The following is an 18,989-nucleotide window of genomic DNA, read 5'->3' on the forward strand; positions in this document are numbered from 1 at the left end:
CTAGGGAGGATTTTATTTGGGGTTTATCTTTTAACAATTTGACAGAGACACAACTTTAAAATTTGATTTAATTCGGTTTTATCGGGGGGGAATGTATTTATGTTTTGTTTTAAATATGTTGTGCGCCGCCCTGAGTCCCGTTGGGAGAAGGGCGGCATATAAATTAAATTTATTATTATTATTATTATTATTATTAAACTGTGAACTCCAGCAGTAAGTATAATTAATTACATAGCCACAATGTGGTTACTGGAAACCAAAAGGAAATAATGGCATCTTCAGGGAAATTGTATGTAGGTACCAATTCTTAACCAGATGAATTGTGTGTTTGTGTTTGTGCATATGCAATCATTAAAAAAGTCAAGATTAAAGCTATTGCCATGTGATGAAGCCCTGCTCTTTTATATGTGCAATACATGAAAAAAAAAAAAGATGGGCTTTTACTCTCGTGATTGTGGCTGCCATTTTGATGTTTTTTGCCATTCCCTGCAGATGCCCTTGACTTTCTTTGCCAAAGTCCTCTAAAGGCTCAGGCTACTCAATAGTCATGAAATGTTTAGTGCTTCTGTGTGTCTCTGCATATTTAGGGAGCAGAACGATATGTAGCATTCACAACACAATAAACTATGATCTACTGTTTCAACATTAATATCACAGTGACAGCATCTTTTGAAATCTACCATACATGTAGTCCTTGTTTAACAACTGTAATTGGGACTGGAATCTCCATTGCTTAGCATTGTACATGTGAAGGAAGACATCACATGACCACATTGCTTACAAATGGAAATCTTGGTTGTCCCCATTGCTGTCATTAAATCAGGATTGCAAATTATTAAGCGAAAACCTCCTCATGACTTCCTGACAGCTTCCAACAAGCAAAGTCAATGGAGAGGCCAGCAGGAAGTTGCAGCTTGCAAACAGACCAGTGGGCAGATAAGAGTCTGCCCCTGCCTAGGGCAGACTTAGCTGCACTCTGCTGGCTGTGCTGGGGGTGGGATGGTGCAGAAACCACTCTGTGCTCTGGTGCCCAAACAGATCTTTGCTATCTTCTTCCGCTGCTGATGAGAAGCACTGCTTGGTCCTTTGTTGAGGCAGCTGATGGCTGAGGATGGCCTTCATGAGGCCTTGCAATATAGGTAGTCCCTGACTTATTGAGGGGGGAGTTGAACAGGACCCTGTGATTGTAAATGCAGGCAGGCCTCCAAGTGCAGTTCAAGATTGCAGATAGCAGTCACATGATCACAAGATGCATTTCAACCAAACATAACTGTGAACTGGTTGCCAAGCATTTAAAATGAGGTCATGTGACCATTGAGGGGGACATTTTACTGTGGCCAGAATTGCTTTGTGGGCCATAAAGCACCCTTTCTGAGGCCATTGTAACTTTGAACAGTTGTTGAGTGGCCGGTCATAAGTCAAAGACTAAATGTGCTGGACTTCAGCAACAACCCTGCGTCTGCCTGGGAGAACAGCTAGATTTTCAGAGACATTTAAAACATCATTAAGGTGGGAGCCATACTGATTTCTGGGGGAAATATTACATACGGCAGGTGCTGAGACAAAAAAAGCTTGTTTCCTGGATGTCAACAAATGACGTTGTTTAACAGAGGGAACCAAGAGTGTGCCTATTCTCCCCAATCTTATTGGGCGGGCACAAACAATGCGAGATAAACAGTTCCTCATATAACTAGGTCCCATGCCATAAAGTCCTTTATAGATAATAATGAGCATCTGGAATTGTCCCCATATGCCCCTAGCAACTAGTATAAGTCATAGCGCAATGGAATCACATGGCATAATAGACCATGTCCATCGCTACCTGTATTGCCATATTCTGGATCTGTTATAGCCTCTAAATGCTCTTCAGAGGCAGCCTGTTAATAATACATATTAATATGTGATGTAGGAACTCCAGGGGTTCATACTTTTCCAGGGCAAAGCTGCTTGTTAGTAGAATAGAAGTAAGTGTAATACTAATAATAGCACTTAAACACTCACCGAATGATAGTTTATCTGGTATCTTATCAGTGAAAGCTATGAGATATTGTAGCAAAAACACACATATACACAAACACAGTTATTGTGACATGCTGTATTTGAGAGTGACACCAAGAGTTGGGCTAGTTGGAAATGTGACAATCTATTTAAAGTACTGTACAGGTCAAATCCCTTTCTTAATGTTATACAGTACCAGATTACTGAAAACCTTATTGATTCATTCTGATAATTTCTAACTACTTCTTTTCTCTGGTCATGCTTGCAAACCATATGAAGGTAGAATTCAGTTACAATTTTAATATAACAGGTATGTTTCTTCACAGAAACAACTATATATATATATATAATCTTGAGTTTGGCATTCCAATTCTCCCTTAATTCTTTGTTAGCAATCCAAATTTTGAAATAATATATATATATGAACTGTTTTGCTCCCTGGATGCTTTCTCCTCAGGATCCTAGCTGAATTTGCTATCTCAGGGCTATGCCTTTGCAGCATCATGCCGGCCTAATGCTAACACTGACTTCAGCATTCTCCTTACCCTGGTAGTTCTTCATATGGTTGCGCATTTCTTTCTTCTCAGATCACTAGGAGGGTCTGCTCCCCCCCCCCTGTTGCTTCCTTATGTTTTGCTCTAAAGCAGTTTTCAGTTTTTGGATTGCATTGATTTATTTATTGCGCTTAAATCATTTTAAAGAGATATAGTGTAGTGTTAAAGGCACTGGGCTGGAAACTAGGAGACTGAATTCTAATATTGTCTTGGTGCCAGTCACACTTTCTCTGCCCTTCGACAACAACTGTTGCAGAGGATTCCCCCCCCCAATGTTGAGTTTTATTGAAAGACTTTAATATAGCAACAAAATAATTTAATATTAGACTTGCCAGACAGGTAGGAAGGAGGAATGGAGATTTGAGGGGATCATACCTACATTGCAGTTTTGAAATCTGCAATGCTAAAATGTTGAATTTTATGAGCCCTCTTTTTGAAATAAAATTCTATGTAAACTTCATCTTTAAATAAAATAGTGCTGTTATTCTAGATGAAATGAAAATATTCTTTGAAATATGAACATTTTGTAACGATTGCTGAAACCCGGTTCTGTGGTCTTAATCTATAAGTCAGTTGGTGAAAGTTTAAATATATTTTTCTTCTTATGTAGTGAAGCCAATTTGCTGACGTTTGATGAAAGTGATGGAACTTGCAGTCCCAATGGTGAAAGAAAAGTGAGCATATAAAATATAATGTACATTTATTCACTTTACAAATGCCCTATTACATGAAATGTTACATCAATTTAATCAAAGCTAATTCTGTTCTCGTCTTCAACTTACAACCACAGTTATGACCAGAATTTCCATTATTAAGCAAGACAGTTGTTAAGTGAGCCGTGCATGATTTTATGATTTTTTGCCATGGTTGTTAAACAATTCACTGCCATTAAGTGAATCATGCGATGATTAAGTGAATCCAGCTTCCCCCATTGACTTTGCTTGTCAGAAGCTGGCTGGCAAGGTTGCAAATGGCAGTCACATGAAATAACCCCCCCCCCCCCAAGGAGGCTGCAACCATTGTAAACACATACCGGTTGCCAAGTGCCCACATTTTGATCACATGACTGGGGGGGTGCTATGACAGTCATAAGCGTGAGGACCCATTGTAAGTGACTTTTTAAAATGGTAACTTATGCTGTTGTAACTTTGAACAATTACTAAAGAATAGTTGTATGTTGGGGACAACCTATATAGCAGTCGTGGCAAACCTATGGCACAGGTGCCAGAGGCGGCACTCAGAGCCCTCTCTTTGGGCACGCGCGCCGTCGCCCCAGTCCTAGGCCTTCAGCTGGGTTTTATAAAATCTTTTCGCTTTAGGCCTCCACCACCGTGTGCAAAAAAAAAAAGGTTCAATGAATCAGTCAATTTCAACTTCTCACGGGGAAAAAAAGATCTTGCAAAGTTGGAATTGATTGAACTTTTTAGTCCCACCCAGTCTGCCCTTACCACCACAGCCACACCCACCCAATTGGCCACACCCAGCCTATGGGCCACACCCACCCGGCACCTGACGATGCATAAGTGGGTTTGGGTTGCAGTTTGGGCACTCGGTCTCTAAAAGGTTCGCCATCACTGCTATATAGGATATTTGCTACTTTGCATACTGTTTGTATCATGAAAAATATAGAATTATTAGCAGCCTGGTAATTAAACTCTCACGTTTCTATAGAAATTAAGAAACAATTATTCTGTTTATTTACAATGGTATATATGTTTGTGGTGTTGAATAGGTAATGTCAAGAAATCAGTAATTCATTGTCTTATCAAAAATGCCAGATCACTTGACAACAATTTGTTTACACATAGCGCTAGCTCATAATGTAGCTTATTTTGACTTCAATGAAAATTAATGTTAATATATTCAATGTATTTTGAAGCTTATGTGTTATTATTTTTACTTTTCACACCAAGCTAAAAATTAACTAAATTTGTGGATTCATTTCATTTCATTTTATTAATTTCTCATATATAGGTAGTCCTAGACTTACAACCATTTGTTTAGTGACTATTCAAAGTTACAACAACACTGAAAAAAGTGACATGACCATTGTTCACACTTATGACCATTGTAGCATCCCCATCTGATCAAAATTCAGACACTTGGCAACTATACTGCATTCAGTTTTGGTCACCACATTACAAAAAAGATGTAGAGACTTTGGGGAAAAGTGCAAAGAAGAGCAACTAAGATGATTAAAGGCCTGGAGACTAAAACATATGAAGAACGGTTGCAAGGATTTGGGTATGGCTAGTCTAGAGAAAAGAAGGACTAGAGGGGACATGATAGCAGTGTTCCAGTATTTGAGAGGCTGCCACAAGGAGGAGGGGGTCAACTTATTTTCCAAAGCACCAGAAGGCAAGACAAGAAACAACGGATGGAAGCTAATCAAGGAGAGAAGCAACCTGGAATTAAGGAGAAACTTCCTAACAGTGAGGACAACTAACCAGTGGAACAGCTTGCCTTCAGACATTGTGGGTGCTTCATCACTCGAGGTTTTTAAGAAGAGACTGGACAGCCATTTGTCTGAAATGATATAGGATCTTCTGCTTGAGCAGGGGGCTGGTCTAGAAGACCTCCAAAGTCCCTTCCAGCTCTATTCTGATTGATTGATTAATTGATTGATTGATGGTTCGTATTTATGGCGGTTGCAGTATTCTGGAATCATGTGATCCTCTTTTGCAATCTTTTGACCAGCGAAGTTAAAGGGAAAGCCAGATTTACTTAATCATGTTTCTAACTTAACAACTGAAGTGATTCACTTATCAACTGTAATAAGAAAGGTTGTAAGTGGGGTCAGAAAATTTTAATCCTGCTATTTGAGCAAGATCTTTCAGTGCAGGGACATTTGAGGCAGTATGAAATGGATTGAAAATGTTTTAGTATTTGAAAGCTTAACAGAAGTATAGTTTCCTATTTTAATATGATGGTTTTTGTTGTTTTATTTCAGCCATGTTGCCATCGTAACTTAGTAGGTTTTGGAGCCAGAAGTGATGCCTTAAGGACATACAGCAGACGAAACAAAAGTGACACTCCTGGAACTTTAAAAAGCACGCCAACTGGACTTAACATATCGGGAAACAGCAAGAAAATATGGTGTAGTGCTTTTCAGATGATCTCAAAATTGTTTAATATATGGGGTATTTCTGGAGGAAATGTTAGTTATGAGAGTGCTCCTAACACTGTTCAGCTGTCTGTTTCCACTTTGCTGATGTATTTTAAGCAAGTATAAGAACCACATCTATTATAATATCCAAATATTATTATAGATATTGGAATATATAATTATGTATAAAAATGTCTAAACTACACAGAACTTTACAGAAACAGAATGAACAGATAGGAGTGCACTATTTGTGCTATTGAACAATCAAAAGGAGTGAAAAATATTCCCTTTCCAGTTAAAGTTTATGGTGTATCCAATGACGTCTGCATTGTTAGGAAAAAGGTTGCCTGTGGATAATATCTTCTGTTGCCAGTATCTTCAGTTGTTATGTTGAGTTGTACAATGAAAAATCACAGTATGCAAGGGACAAAATTAGACCTAAGCTACTGAAGACTATCTGTTCCAATAATAGTATTATGCTACACTAATGGCTTGTGGTGTGCTTTTAAATAAAGAGTTAGGGCCACATTTTTCCAACAAAGGAATATGCACTATACTATAGGCTTGATGTCTGCTTTTCAGAAAATGTTGACTTAGGCTATTGTTGCATCAATTTTCTTTTAATCCTAGAGCATTGTTTTTGAAACTTTGCATCATGGCCTATACCAGGGGTAGGCAACCTTGGCTCTTTTATGACTCGTGGACCTCAACTCCCAGAATTCCTGAGCCAGCCATGCTGGCTCAGGAATTCTGGGAGTTGAAGTCCACGAGTCATAAAAGAGCCAAGGTTGCCTACCCCTGGCCTATACCAATTTGTATAAAAATAAAAACTGTCTTTAGCAAACATTCAAATAATTGTTCTCTTTCCCCTCCAACCAGAGTAGCCACAATTTTGCTAGTGCCCTGGTTGGAGGAGAAAGAGGAGAAGTTTTTGAAATGCTACCTAGCGAATGAATGAATTTATAATTATTTTTTCTTGAATTTAATAAACTAAAACTTTATATTAATTTTTGCATTCCCTTGTAAACCATGCCAGAAATGTCTTCTCAAATTATGCCAATTTGGTAGCAGTTCTGTGGTTTCTGGAAGCAATTCAGTATGTTCTGGATCAATACAAAATTTTATGGTTTAATAAATTTGGCATATCCCTGCTTCTTTATATTGATCTTATCAGTAGATTCTCCTTGGATGATCATTGTTATAACTTAGATTCACCAATTGTGTTTAAAATCTTAACAGATGTTATGGCTTTACTTTCTACAGCTCAAAAGAAAGTAAATTGTGCTCTTGAAATCTTTACTGGTTGAAAATTAAAACAAAAATATAGCTTTAGTATTTCCCTTGCACTGTGAAATTAAGCAATGTTAATTTTATATATATATTCTTCAGGTGAATAAAATGAATTGAAATAGTTTGATTTTTAGATCTTTTAGGGAGGATCTGCAAATTTTGTCTTTCTAGTTATGATCAAAAGGAAAAGATAATATTAATAAAATCATACTCAGTAAAACTTGTATAATTAGTAACCACAACTATATCTAGTAATTATTTGTCAACTCTTTTGTTTTTATCATTTTTAATCTCCTTTGCCCATTTACTAAGCAATATTTCCTAACATATTTGCTGTGAACATCATCACCAAGATTATTAACTAGTTTTTTGAAACAGATAAATTTGTTTCAAGATTGAATTATCTTTTTTCCTTTGATTTTTTATTTACTGTTTTAAAAGAAAAAGAAAACAAGCAAAAAGAAGGAAAAAACGGTTCAGGAATATTTATAAGTGGGCAAAGGAATTTCTGTACACGTAATGCTTAGCATTTCTTTGATTAAAAATTAACCGTAGAAAACATTAAGTTGCATTTAACTACATTAACTAGTTTTAATAATGTAAGTAAGAATTTAAATCTCTGAGCCTAGTGCCCAAATCTTTAATAATACTGAATTTTCAATTGTTGTTCAGTTATTAAGAAGGAACTTGTGAAACAAATTATTTGTGTGTGTGTGTATGTTCAGAAGAAATAAAAAAAAAGTGCAACTTTTTGGGGAAAGATTTTTTTCCCACCCTGCTACACTGGCTGTAGAACATCAGGATCCTTCCTATTTCCTGTACTGGCTGCCAGTTGCTACTAATGAAGCACTTAAGCAATTGCTACGATTAGACAATGTGGTCGAAGCTCCGATTCATTTGGAGAATAAAATGACTTTTAAGACTTTATTTAAAATGAGTTGAACATTTGGTCCTGTTGTGAATAATAATAATACTTTTTTCTATTTTATTATTATGTTTGCAGTGTAAATGCTGAAAATATATCCTATTCAGAATCAGAAGTCCAGGCCAGACATCTTTGTGCTCACACACAAACGCGAGTAAAAACAGCGGCCCAAAAGTAAGTTCTAAAAGTCATAGGCCACTAGTCTGACTTTATTGGGTTTGTCTTCTGTGCAATTTGTACTCAGTAGCTAAACATGATGTGCTATTCATAGAATCAGAGACAAGACAGGATTTTTGAGGTCATCTAGTCCAATCCCTGCTCAATGCAGGATTGATTAGAACAGAGTTCCCCCACCCCCAGTCAGTGGACTAGTACTGGGCCACGGCATGCCAGCAACTGGTCCACGCAAACACCCCATCCGTGGGATGCAGGCAGTACATGAAACCACGCCCCCTCCGGTCCACGTAAAAACCTCTCTCCACGGAACCGGTCCCTGGTGCCCAAAAGGTTGGGGACCTCTGGAATAGAGTACCTATAATAGATGGTAATCCAGCTTTTGTTTGAAAACCTTACCAAAAGGGAACTAACCACTTCATATGGCAGCCTATTCCTCTTGCTGAAAGCTGATCTTTTGGGGTAGTTTCTTCTAATGTCTGGTTTGATCCCACTTCCTTGTAATAGTGATCCATTTATAATGGTCCTGTCCTCTGGGGCAATGTAGAACTTAAAGGATTGGGTCAGCCTTTCAGATATTTGAACACTGATATCAGGTTTCCCTTCAGTCATTTCTATCTAGACAAAATGTGCCAGTTTGGTATAGTGATACCACCTGCCATCACATTCCAGTTTGTGGAAGTACCATTGATGAAGATTCCTACAGCAATGTTCAGTAAGCCATGGTATCCACTTAGAATTCATCTAACTGGCCTTCCCTTTAACCAGTTTGTTAATGAGAATGCCAGGAGGTTCTTTGTCAGATGCTTTGTTGAAAATAAGGTACATTATGTCTACAGTACTGCTACAACCTGCTATGGAACTTAACCAAAAATGAGTAAAGATTAGTCCAGCAAGGTTTATTCATGATACATACATGCTGGGTTATGAATTACTGAATTCTGTATACAAAACAGTCTTTTGGGAATTTTCTTAGTTATTGATGTCGGACAGACAGATCTGTAGTTTCTTGGATCAATTATTCTCCGTTTTGAAGATAGGGATAATATGCACCCTCCAATTATTCTGGATTTATTAAAGATATAAGGATTCACCTAAAGTGATCAGCAACGTCAGTCAGTCTCCTAAAATGTATTTCCTTTGAACTAGAAGATTTAAATTTATTCAAGATAGACAGGTATTCCTGAATATATTTCTATCCATCTCAAACTTCAGTTCAGTTCCATCCTTCATCCTGTTCTTCACAGTTTCCCAATAGGATACATACTCTCTAGTCAGAAGATGAAGCCAAAATACTAGTTGAACGGGTCTGCCTTCACTTTGGCCTCTTTAGCATTTTTCATTTTAACTGAGCAACTGGTATATTTTTGTATCTTTTTTGAATGTTGAGTGCATCTGAAGAAGGCTTTCTTGTGTGTGATTTTTAGCTTTGTTTGCCAGCCTCCACTCATTCTGAGCTGTAGCTTTCCTCTCTATAGTTCTGTGCTGTTTGTGTTGTTCTTAGTGATATTTCTTTCAGCTATGTATAGCCATTATATTTGTTTGATTCAGCTGTTCATTAAGTTCTTTGTGTGTCCATGTTGGCTCCATTAGTTTGGCATTTGAATTATTTTCAATTGTGCTTTTAGTATCTCCTTTTTGGGGAGAACTCTCACTATTTAAATTTCTTTTTCCATTAGCTTCCACTGCTACAATACTTTCACTGTTCATGTATCACCCAATACAGTACTATAAAGGCTTTAGTTGTTAAAGTATTCAGAATTCCTAACCTGTGGAATTTAGAATTGTTGAGTAATCTTGGACAACTTTAGTACTTCAACTTTTCCTTGCAACAAAAATTAGTTGAGACCTTTTGAAAATTGTGTCTGATGGTGGTTTCTAATCCTTTTGCCTTTACTTGTCCAGCTCTATATTATATTCATTCTAATTCTTCTCGGAAATTGTATTTGTGTTTGTTGGTTGAAGTCTGACTTTAAAGATTGTATGGGTGTGTGTGTGTGGGGGGGGGGGGTGTTTGCAGCTTTATATGTGAACTTGAAGCTATAACATTTGTATGGCCTAGAGCTTTATTCAAGAATGTGGTTCTGAAATTGTTTTCCATTTGTATGCTTTTGAAAGTTTCTGAAACAATCATTCTTAGTTTTTTATTTTATAATAGGGACACAGTGATGGCATTTTGATTTGTGGCAGATTGCTATTTCACTACTAGACATGTGTTTAATACAGGAGTTATTTTTCTTAGGTTTGGCCATTTTATTTTCAGCATTGTTTTTAATTTGGCAATATTACAAAATAATGCATTTTTTTTAATATTACCAAGAACCATACTCATGTCCTGCAATGAGCTTCGGAGAGTCCTTTATTCTGATCCAACACAGTTTTTCTTACACATATCAAGGAAAATTTAGTTTTCCACTATCACTATCACATCCTAGCTTGTTTGGCTTATGTTGGCAGTTTCTTTAAAATACTTCATTTTTTTCAATAAATAAATTCTAGATATATAGATGGGCAACTTTTAGATGTTTTGTCTATATAAGATGGGCACCTTACATCTGTTTTGTTTATATACTGCAGACCCATTCCAATGGATGAGATTGCACTTGGTGGCACAGAACAGATTATAGTTTTTTCTTGTAATAAAACAGAATTTTAGGGGAGAGCTCTTCTGCCTTAAGATCCATGGAGTACCTTTAAAGAATGGAAGCTAAAGTGCTATATTCTCCTTGTGGAGGAAGAGCTGGTAACTCCCAAGTTTGCTCATTGAAGCAGGTCCTTATTTAATTACTGTATTCACCTGAAAATAATGAGGCAATCAGCTGATAACTGTATCTGGTTGTGGTTTAGGTTTCAATTACTTTATTTAAACGTGTAAGTTTAGTGTTACTTAACAACAAATGTTCTGCATTTGATTTAACTGTTAAAATACAGGTTTCTAAAAGCACATTTTAAAGATCTCATATCGAAAGGCTTTGTATCTTACAATATTTCTCTCTTTCATATTTTAAGCAATCGGGATCTAAAAGAAAGGTAAGCACAAGGTGAAATGGACATGATGATGAGAATGCTGTAGAAATATTTTGGTTTCCTTGCACTACTGAATAGATTTTCTTACCTGAGATAGGTAAATGAGACAGAATTATCAATAGATAATCAGTTCTGGTTACATTTATTCTTAACTTTAAGTCGTTCAGGCTTCTGGCTTATTTTGAATAAGCAAGTGTGCCAATGCACAACTACTTCATTAGTCCCATTTTACTGCTTCTAATCAAAGCATATCAGGAATTTGAATAAAGGTTGCCTTTAGATTCTACCTTGATGTGGAAAATGTAAATGATGACTTTAACTTGACACAAAACTTGGTGAATTTAATTACTGAGATGGTCTGAAGGGTATATGACATTGGAAATAAGAAAGAATCTTTAATGTGACGGAGATGCTTATAATTTAGAATCAAAATCATGTAAAGGCTTACATGGTTGGTAAAAGTTTACTTCAGCAGGACAAAATGACTTCCAAAGTTTTATAATATTAGATGGTTTCTTCTCTAGAGCTTACAGTTAACAAGGAGACCTCATTTAACAAACACTCCCTCAGCAGCTGTTCCAAGTTATGATGGAGCTGAATGACTGGCCCTTATGACTGGTCCTCAAAGGTTTGGCTGTCCCAGCACTCCTGCAGTTACATGATCACAGTCTGGGCACTTGGCAATTGACTGACATTTACAATGGTTGCAGCATCATGTAGTCATTTGATAGGTATATGTGACATTCTTTGCTGGTTTCTTAAAGTCAGTCAGGAAACCAGTAGTCACAAGTTGCTCTGGCAACTGGCTTGGAATCATCCACCATGGCTCATGAGCCGTTCCCCCACCTAGCAGGAACCACCCGTAGTCTACTGTGCATTGCATACACCTCACCTGCTTGCAAGTCCTTAATGACCCATGATTCTTGCTTACCAATGGCAACAGGGAGTGCTAAGATTGCTGTTGCTAAGCAATGTGGTCATGTGATGTAACATTTTGTGACTACATCACTTAGTGATGGAAATTCAAGTCCCAATTGCCTAGCTTAACGAAGGACTAACTGTAAGAGATTTGGAAAGGGGATGTCAGAATCCTGATGGCAATAATAGATTTGGTTATTCAGATTATATTCAGTTATAATTTTTATATACTATTTAACGCATTCGGACTTCTTTTCTCTTTAGGTTGTCATGTTAATGCATCTATTTTGATTTTCAGAATAGAAATAGAGAATGAGAAGGATTAAAATCATTTGTAAGCATTTTTAAATTGTTAAATTTTTAATTTGTTATAATTATAAAAATCAAAATTATAGTAAATAATAAAAAAGTTTATTGTAATTTATAATTACAAATAATTATACAAATTATAAATTTTTAAAATTTCTTTATTTTTAATAGTAGTATATTGATTGATCTTGTAACTTTTATCAATAAAATAAAATAAAATACAGAGCATAATCCAGTTTCGGAATAAAATAGATAGGAGGGAACAAAATGTGTTAATATAAGTAGTCAGTAATTAGAGAAATAAATGTTCTTTACAGGATATCCCAGTTTGTTCAGTGTATTGGGTTCTTGGGACCACTATTATAAACTTAGCAGTTCTGCATACAATATATACATTTGAGTCAGGACAACCTGTGTTTTGGTAGGCAGTGGGGCATATGGGGGTACGAGCACAACTTCAAATGTCTGTTGATGTCCCCCCAGACTTCTTGATCTATTTTCTCTTTTTTAAAGATCCTTTTCGGTTTTAATGAATAAATGACAATGTGTCATACTGCAAAACATCTTTAATTAGCCTCTCATCATCATGTTTATTCAACCAAGTAATTGTAGTCAACAAAGATCTCACCAGTAGAATATTGGGGGGAGGAAGGGGGCTAGTTAGTTTGTTGGTAAAGTGTCCCGATTATTTAGTTAAGCTTTTGGATGAAGAGATGTTTTGTGGTAATACTATTTCCTTAATATCATCAGACTATTAATTTTATTATTAATTTTCTGATAGCTCATTACAGTGATTAATAGTGTGGTTCTATCTTACCAGCAGCAATAACAAAGGTTAGAGATTAATTCTTATTCATTTTATTTAATTCTTCACCTAAAAGAATGGTGTTATTGCTAAAGCTCCCAGATACCTGAAAACTTCTATTTTATTGCATGAATTGATACAAAGTTACTAATTTTGTGACATGGTCTGGTTCAAATTATAAAATGTGTTTGCTGTAATATAAAAGTAACAACATTCTTAAAATTACATTATCAATTTTATTTCAGTTTACCAGAAAGGAATGTTTTGTTTTCTCTTTTGTGAGCTCCTTCATGTAAATTATGATAAGGATTTTAGGATAAAGTTTTAAATGTGTTGGTTTTGATAGGATATTTCACAACCAATTTATTTGATTTTAGATATATGTCTTTTCTCCTTACCAGTATCTATACAGCTGGCCAAGTTTGAAAATGTATCCTATCATTTGCTATGGATATTGAAATAAAATTAGCTTCTGTAGGGAAAAACAATGTACACATTTGGAAAAATACTGTATGATCTCAGGCAGAAATTATTACAACAACTGGCTTATAGTGGGGTGGCTCAGCGATTAAGGTTAAGCCCTAACTCCTCCCAATTGCAATAGCATTTAGACTTATATATCACTTCACTAAATGCAATAGCATTTAGACTTATATATCACTTCTGTAAGCGGTTTACAAAGTCAGCATATTGCCCCCCCCCCCCAATCTGGGTCCTCATTTTACCAACCTCGGAAGGATGGAAGGCTGACTCAACCTTGAGCCTGTGAGAGCCAACCTAGCAGTTTGAAATTGCGAGTAGATAAATAGATACCACTTCGGTGACAAGGCAACCTTGCTCTGGATGTCATGCCAGCCTCATGACCATGGAAATATCTTCGGACAGCGCTGGCTCAATGGCCTTGAAACAGAGATGAGCACCACCTCCTATAGTCAGCAGTGATTAGCAGAATAAAATCCACAGGGACTCCTTTATCTGCTTTTACTGGTTTACAGTAGAAATACTATGCAAAATTATATATCACCATTTATGTTTATATATCACCACCACCCATAGAAAAGGTTAGATATAAATCTAATGGATAAATTTAAGGTCATGAAATAATACTACTTTGAGAAACATACCTAGAAAAGAAAACAAGCACAATTTTAATAGAAACTACAGTGATACTTTCAGATAGTGATAAAGTAGACTCTTCCAAAGTTCATGTCATACTGCAGACCAGAATATCTCTGCCAATTGGGCAGATAAAACTCAATCTTAGATCAGTGTTTCCTCTTTTGCTAAATTTTATTGATTATGCCCTTCTTCCTAACCAATCTTCTCTTTAATAGACCATTCAAAATAGACATGGGGATTCATAATAAGCATAGCTCTTCTAGAACATGAACAAGAATACATATTGGCCCCATTTTACTTTCATGCACTATTTGCACTACAGTGTCAGCCCTTTGTACAAAATCTGGCCAACATGTATTCATATTCTAGTACATTTAGTAGAGCTATACATACATACATACATACATACATACATACATACATATTCATGCACACACACACTGTGTGTGTGTGTGGGGGGGGGGTATGGTTAAAGATGCTGAACTTGGCTGGAAAGCTAGCGGCCTGGTTTCCAGACCCGAGCACCGCGTGACAGGGTGAGCTCCCATTAAATGCCCCAGTTCCTGCCCATCTAGCAGTTTGAAGGCATGCAAAATCAAGTAAATAAATAGGTACCACTTTGGTGGGAAGGTCATGTCATTTCGTGCGCCTTGGCATAGAGTCATGCTGGCCACATGACCATGAAAATGTCTTCTGACAACGCTGGCTCTCTTGGCTAAGAAAGGGAGATGAGCACTGTCCCCTAGTACAGGGGACATGACTGGACAGGGGAAAACTTTACCTTTTTGTTAGCCCTTTGAGTAGGCCAGGTTGTAAAATAAGTTCCACAAGAACTATTGGAACTCTCTTTTATTGATGCAGAATGTAATAACAGAATCTCGAAAGCCTGACAGAGATTCTCTATCCCCCATATTATACCAAAGAGAATCCAGGTGGGGTACCCTTCCTCCCTTTCTGGGCCATATGGGTGTTTTGTTTTAATGGTTGTTGAATTTCTTCTTGAAGGCCATCTCCATATTTCCTTACTGTTAGAAATGAACCATAAAGATCTCAAACCTATAGTATATGCTTCATCCTTCTCGAGTTCAGTGCAATAAGATTGGAAGTTTCATTCTCTTTTTTAACTTAAGTGCAATTAATTTTTAGATTAAGCATTCTGTGTTAAATTTAACAACCATAGCTTAACCCACTATCTTTTGTTTGCTTTAGATGACAAAAGTAATTATAGAAAATTGTAATTAAACATAAAACAATTAAAGCAGCCAGGTTCCTTATGCCCATGATATATTGTATTACTGTTGTTATTTCAGTTTATTAGCTGCCTCAGTTACCAAAGAAATTAAGGGTAAGAAAAAAAATGCAACACAATTGACATGTAAGGGCTAGAAGCGTTGCATTATGACTTACTATAGCCATTGAATATGTCACAATAATTGTGGGGAGAGGACAAGTCTCTTTTGGATGTGCATGCAGTTAGCCACAGAGATACTGTATTCTTCTTTAGTCTGAAGTGAAGCATCTTGAGCCTTTGCAGGTGTCATTTTTAATATACGCTTCCATTTTTAAATTTAATTGATATTTACTTTAATTCCTAACAAATTACATCATTTACATCATAAAAACTTTAATACAATAACAGGAATTGCTGTATGTACTGTAAAATTAAAATTAATTAAAATTTGCTTAAAATTAAGCAAAATGTAACTGATAGTTAGATATACAATGGACTTGCTCATTATTTGTGGGGGATATGTAAATGGAATTCCATTTGTTGCATCTTTAAATGAAGGTTCGCTCATTAGAAATACAACTGTCTAGTATATGAAATGTATTTGCAAAGTGTCATTTACGATGAACTGCTTTAAGTGAACAGATTTTTTTTTTTAAATAGTCACTTGTTTATTTTTTATGTATTTATCAAATTGTGATTACTCAGCGTGTGGTCCTCAATGGAACCACATCAACATGGAGGGAAGTATGTAGTGGGGTGCCCCAGGGCTCTGTTCTGGGCCCAGTGCTCTTCAACATCTTCATCAACGATCTGGACGAGGGGATAGATGGGGAACTCATCAAATTTGCAGATGACAGCAAGCTGGCAGGAATAGCCAACACTCCAGAAGACAGGCTTAGGATACAGAAGGATCTGGACAGACTTGAACACTGGGAACTATCTAACAAAATGAAATTCAATGGTGAAAAAAGCAAGGTTCTACATTTAGGCAAGAAAAACCAAATGCACGGGTATAGTATAGGGGGTACCTTGCTCAGTAGTAGTAACTGTGAGAGGGACCTCGGAGTCCTAGTGGACAATCACTTAAATATGAGCCAGCAGTGTGCTGCAGCTGCCAAAAAGGCCAACAATGCTAGGCTGCATTAACAGGGATAGAATCAAGATCACGTGAAATGTTAATACCACTTTACAATGCTTTGGTAAGGCCACACTTGGAATACTGCATCCAGTTTTGGTCACCGTGATGTAAAAAAGATGTTGAGACGCTAGAAAGAGTGCAGAGAAGAGCAACAAAGATGATTAGGGGACTGGAGGCTAAAGCATATAAGGAAAGGCTGCTGGAATTGGGTATGTCTAGTTTAATGAAGAGAAGGACAAGGGGGGACATGATAGCAGTGTTCCAATATCTCAGGAGCTGCCACAAAGAAGAGGGAGTCAAGCTATTTTCCAAAGCGCCTGGAGGCAGGACAAGAAGCAACGGGTGGAAACTAATCAAGGAGAGAAGCAACCTAGAACTAAGGAGAAACTTCCTGACAGAACAGAACAATTAACCAATGGAACAACCTGCTTCCAGAAGTGGTGAATGCTCCAACACTGGAAGTCTTTAAGAAGAGATTGGACAGCCATTTGTCTGAAATGGTATAGGGTTTCCTGCCTGAGCAGGGGGTTGGACTAGATGACCTCCAAGGTCCCTTCCAACTTTTATTATTATTATTATTATTATTATTATTATTATTATTATTATTATTATTATTATTATTATTATTATTATTATTATTATATTGTCAAGTAACTAAGTCACAAATCCATGATGTTTAGAGAAAACGAGATTTTTTTTTAAAAAAAAAGTAGGCAGAAAATACACATAGTTTTATTCACCGTACATCTAAAGCAGGGTTCCAAACCAGGGGTGCGAGATGATATTCCAGGGGGTGCAAAAATTTGGGTTTTCAAAATTATAGTGTATATGCCTAATTCGTTGCCGTTATTTTGAACTTTTGTAAAGGATGTGAGAATATATCAGAAGCATTCTAGGGGTGCAGCAGGGTATAGAAAAGGTTGGGAGCTGCTAATCTAAAGTATTGCCTGCAGTAAATGTATTGCAATTGAGATAAAATATAAAATTCATCAAAATTCAATAGAGTAGTGGTTCCTGCCATCTAAGGTTTTCTATTATTGGGCAATTATTATTTTATCTGCTAAAATGAAATAAATAATAAGTTGGCTATTTTTAAGATTGATATTTGTCCTGTAAATAAGTGTGGTAAGTGTAATTCTCGGTGAGCATCTAGTTCTTTGTTTAGTATTCATGATTATCTCCCCAAAATTTTACACTAATAGGGAATAGGTTTCTCATATTATCACCAGTTTTCTCCTCCGCCTAATTTAGTTAAACAGATTTTCCATTGTACTGTAACAACCATTGAAGACCATGTTAATTTTAAAGGATATATAATCTAAGATAGCTAAAGAATATAACATGCAGTATCAACTATCAGTTCCGTTTTATCCTAAAATATGTGTTTTGCATCTAGTAATAGTTTAGTAAAGAGAGTCTTATTCACATACAATAATATGCTAAATTGCTAAGAGTTCTGCCTTTTTTATAGAGATCAGCATGTGCGTCAATTCTGTAAGATCATTTCTATTGAGCTTTTTATTCTGGAAGAAATAGCTAAACCCAACCACAAAGACTTACATTGTGGCTTATTCAGCATGTCCTCCAAACAGTTCTCTTGAGAAGTCAGAAATTTGTTATTCTTAGCTTTTGATTCCTTGCTACTTTAGAACAAGTTAGAAAACCTCGTTCAATCAGGAACTGAACAAGTCAAATGGAAGCTTTCTGGTTTTTTAATGTTTGGCATGCTGACAGAAGGGATTGTTAGACAATAAAATGTCTGATTTGTTTTATAAGCTAAAATTCATAATAGCTTAGGTGGCTATGGACAAACTGACTGTCAGAAAATAAAATATAAATAGCGAAAGAAACCTTGTATTTTTGGGATGTAATCTCTCTCTCCCTCTCTCTCCATTATCCATTGTAACAAAAGATTTACTATTTCAAGTACCTTAGTACACTTCACTCAACCAGAATTTTTTCTGAATAGATAGTTATTGCAGTACTGCAAACTTTTTGTGTCTATCAATACCTTAAAAATGTCAATATCATCTTATTTTATGGGTACTTTCATCTTAATTGTATAATGAGAATTCCTGTTCCCCCTCCCCCCTGTAGTATGGGGAAAATATGTTTTTCTCCTCACACAAAACAGTTTATCAGGACAGTGGCAGTGGCAGCAACTACATACTTATTTTATGTAGCTGACTGATGGAACCCATTGATCAGTAACAGCATTTATGTTGTGGTTGAAAGTCAAAGATAATATTGTCAGGAATTTTCTTTTTCATAGCCTTTAGTTTTATAGGCAGTCCTTGATGTAAGACCATGATTAAGCCCCCAATTTTGGTCATAAGCCATGAAAGTCAACCTTTTTTGTGGAGAACAAATTAAGTGAACTAATTGCAGATGCAGG

At 36.4% G+C, this 18,989-nt stretch overlaps 1 protein-coding gene across 1 annotated transcript in view; it reads left to right on the top strand.

The window, feature by feature from the left end:
- The window catches only part of SENP6 (SUMO specific peptidase 6), a 57,150-nt gene that overhangs the window by 3,498 nt on the left and 34,663 nt on the right, over window positions 1-18,989 (top strand). The window contains exons 2-4 of the mRNA XM_015821069.1: window positions 3,163-3,226; window positions 5,503-5,648; window positions 7,952-8,047. The gene's annotated coding sequence lies outside the window, so the exon portion shown is untranslated. The remainder of the gene's footprint in view (window positions 1-3,162; window positions 3,227-5,502; window positions 5,649-7,951; window positions 8,048-18,989) is intronic.

This window comes from Protobothrops mucrosquamatus, unplaced genomic scaffold (assembly GCF_001527695.2).
Source record: "Protobothrops mucrosquamatus isolate PMUCROS unplaced genomic scaffold, P.Mucros_1.0 scaffold1243, whole genome shotgun sequence".
In the NCBI taxonomy this organism is placed as follows: Eukaryota; Metazoa; Chordata; class Lepidosauria; order Squamata; family Viperidae; genus Protobothrops; species Protobothrops mucrosquamatus.